The 3669-nt window shown below is 44.9% G+C and overlaps 1 protein-coding gene across 4 annotated transcripts in view; it reads left to right on the top strand.

Annotated features, from left to right (window-relative positions):
* Positions 1 to 3669, top strand: part of erfl1 (Ets2 repressor factor like 1) — a 60511-nt gene that overhangs the window by 12950 nt on the left and 43892 nt on the right. For all 4 annotated transcript variants that reach the window (XM_014017265.1, XM_014017267.1, XM_014017264.1 and 1 more), the window contains exon 2: positions 551 to 733. The gene's annotated coding sequence lies outside the window, so the exon portion shown is untranslated. The remainder of the gene's footprint in view (positions 1 to 550; positions 734 to 3669) is intronic.

Here is a 3669-nt window from a genome sequence, read left to right on the forward strand (position 1 = left end):
GGCAATCTGGTATGATCAAAGTGTGGCTCGTTAGTGCGCTCAATATCTTTCCCAACAAGCTCATGTATCGATAACAAGACAGCTAAAGCCTCCCGCCGAGCTGATTTMTGCTCTTCTGGATCTGAAAAGTCCGGCTACAGCAAAAACACAACTTTAGATTTTTATTTCAGAGACACAGGAAATCACGACGTGCTTGAATGAATGGTAGAACTCGGAAAAACACACGCGCTCTGCGTTAAAATGATCCAAGTAGCGCCAAAAACGCACCAATTCCAGCCTTTGAACGCTATAGTGCGCTGATCTCTTCCTCCCTCTTACTGTCTGACTGTAAGGAGTCGATCAGGTGATTGATCTGTGGTCTGTGAGGCAGCAGAGCTCCTGCTGGGGGGAGAAATAACATCACAACGCAAGTTCCAGGAGCGGATTTACAGTTGGACCGACGCGCCTGCACCTGTCCTGCTTCTTCCTTAACTTAAAACAAAAAGAAACATGACGTGTTCCACTGTAAAGACTTATAATAACAAATGTTTGTAATATCTGTTTATTTTAGTGACGCCTCCGTGCTGTGCGACAGCGCCGCGTTTCCTCCACCTCCCCCCCGGCCGTTACCTCCCTCTCCTTCCCCGRACCGGAACCAGCGCAGCGGCGGAACCCACTCCACTCCAGTCCGGGAGACAGTGATCGGGCTTCGGCCTCAGGTACATCTCTGAGGCGGGGCGACGCGGAGGTCCAGGTGGGTGAACTTTTTTTTCCCTCAGTTTCCAACCTCTTTTCTTATTCTTTCTTAATCTCCCTCTTTTATTTGAACAGTTGTTCCAGTTAAACAAGTCATTTTTTAATTATTATGTTTATTTATTGTGTGGATTTAAAGTCACATAGATTATCAAGGTGTTTCTTGTTGTTAAATAATGGGCACTTTATCCGTTTGTATGTGTGAACTTTTGAAAATACATCTAATTAACCTTAAACAAGTTAGAGTTTGATTTTTTTCCAAACATTTCAGTCATCTTAGACCATCATTATCTAATAAAAGTACATTACTGAACATCTCAATTTCCTTTGCTTACGTTTCCATCATTTATTGAAAGATTTTTGAAAATATAGTGAGATTAGTCTTCTAATTATTATTATTAGTAGTAACAATTGTTACCAAATTTAAGTTTCCTCTTTACMTAAACATGTCCCCCTCCACTTTAGCCTTCCAATTCATCCTATTGGCCTCTTGGCACACTTTGAAATGTTTATTTATTTATTTTATTTTATAAAAATGTCCGTTCTGTTTGCCAGTAGACACTGTTAAAACCGAACTGAAGGACTTTTTCTATATCATTTCCCCCACCTTTCCTCCCTGTAACACCCCCCCGCCCCCCCCACCCCGCGTCTCCCACCACCTCACCTGTAACTACAAACTTGTACACAATAATAACAGCCACATGTATCCATCTATCTCTCTATCTGGCCTGTCGGCAGTTAGTGGAGTGGCTGAAAGACTCGCAGGCGCGAAAGGTCAGTTAATCAATGGTTCACAATTTGACAAATCCCAGCGACTCTTATCATCCTCACGGGCRTTTAGAGCCGAAAGGAGGACCACCAAGATAAATGCTTAATCCTGGCCGCTCAGAGACACAGAGCGAGAGAGAGGACAAGCGCGGGAGAGCCGGTAAGCAGATGGGCATGCAGAGCCAGAGGGAGGGCTGTTTGTTGGTGAGTAGGGGGGGGATACATGAAAGAAAGAAAGAAAGAAGTGAAGTGACTCCGAGCAAAACTGGAAGGTGAAGAAATGCGCCTGCGTTTGGAGAAATGACAGCTCGCTGCTTTCGTCTGTCACRTTCAAAAGAAATGGGGCGACTCGGCGTCTCTCAGATCACCGACTTTGCCTCGGGCTGGACAGGCCAAGCGCGTGCCTTCTGGGCTGACATGAAAATCCTGCTTGGGTCTTAGTTATGGCTTTGACACTGTGTGTAAAGTTGAGAAAAACCTGAGGAAAACAAAGGTGTATGAAGGCTTGAATTCTCCCGTGGCATGTTAGCYCGCCTGCAGCAGTGTGCAACCATGAGGAAAATGAGCTTTTGTCCACAAGGCTGGCCTTTTTCTTCCCTCGATTTTTTGAAGCTGCAGGGGTTTGGAAGGTGGCACACTTTCTGTGCCATGCACCCTTAACAAAGATCACCTTTGTGTGACATGAATCTGTTGTTTTTTTTTAGTCAACTATCTAGTCTTTTTTACCTCTTCTTCTAGTTTTATTGAAAAACATCTTGTCTGCTTAAAATGGCACCAGTGTCATCAAAGAAGTTGCCCTGAATTTGGATGTATTTTCATTTGAGTACTTTTCCTCAACCCATCTGTGTCCTTTACCGTCATCTCAGTGCAAGCTCAATTTAATTCGATTGAGATTAGTTGAACTGGCATGACAGCAGATCCGTGGTATTGCCAAAGCACTTAGGAGGCAATGACAGGAGCACATCGACGTCTTCTAACACGACACTGCGAGTGGCCAGCCTTGTAGAGAGACTGAGACAGACAAATACACAGACTCAGACAAGAATGGAGACAGACAAGCAAAAGAGGTGTTGGCCAATCTCAAAATGATGAAGTCAAAAGATGAAGGGGAGAGAAAGGATGAGGAGAACTGGATGGCGAGCAGAACAAAATCGTGACAGAATTTTCTCCGCAAACCATGAAAAGAATGACTGGCGCTCGGGGAGAATGATGGGCAACGCATGAAGACGAGGTAGGACAGAGAAGGTGACAGAGGAGGAGGATGAAGTGAGAAAGCCCGGTAGAGAGAAAACTAGAGGACAAGAAATAAAGAAAGGAGTGCAGAGGAGGACAAAATGTACAAGAGTGATGTATGAGAATAGGGGAAAGGAAGAGATTTACTAGAAGAGAGATTAAGTCAAGTTGTCCCCGGTCAGTCATTAATCCGATTTAAGCGCAATTAAGGTGAGACTGATTCCTTCCTACAGAGAAAGAAATAGATGGAGAGGCTGAAGAGATCAGGAGGGAGAGTTGCTGTGGTTTGGTGGGAGGCAAGGAGGGAGACAAGGATGGAGTGATTGAAAGAGAAAAGTGGGAAAACAAAAACAGGTGTCTGAAGTCAGAATGCTTTTAAGTGGGTACATTAGAGCCGTTGCAGTGTACTCCTTAGCTCGAACAGAATTCTGTGAATGGATTTAAACTCTTGATTTTTGATTATTTCTTATTATTGTAAAAGCAGCTAATCAGGCCCTTCTATCTGCTGTCGGTGAGATTATTTCTGCCACTGAAGCTGGAAAACTGAGTTTAGAGGGGAAATTTAAGCAGCCGTTTCACTCGTCAAACAAGRCAGCGCAAGGCAGGCTGCCCAAAAACGAGGGACAAAAGTGACACATCTCCTGCGATAGAAGCAGAAAGCACAGAGGCAGCAAAGAGTTTCCCTCATCCTTCTCCTCCTCCTACAACAAATCCCTGCTCTGTTGTTCCAGATGTGTATCAGAGGTCGCGGGGTCGACAGAAGGGTCCCTCCACTGCTGTAGCATCTCTGTGTCTATTGAGAGATGGTGGTCCCGATAGCTGGGGCGTCTGACACGTACACAACAGTACATAAATCAAACGTACACATGCACACGCTCCCCTCCATTTATCTCCCACTCGAGCAGTGCAGTGATAGCAGCCAACTCTGCATAGAGG

Source organism: Austrofundulus limnaeus, unplaced genomic scaffold (genome assembly GCF_001266775.1).
Source record: "Austrofundulus limnaeus strain Quisiro unplaced genomic scaffold, Austrofundulus_limnaeus-1.0 Scaffold165, whole genome shotgun sequence".
In the NCBI taxonomy this organism is placed as follows: Eukaryota; Metazoa; Chordata; class Actinopteri; order Cyprinodontiformes; family Rivulidae; genus Austrofundulus; species Austrofundulus limnaeus.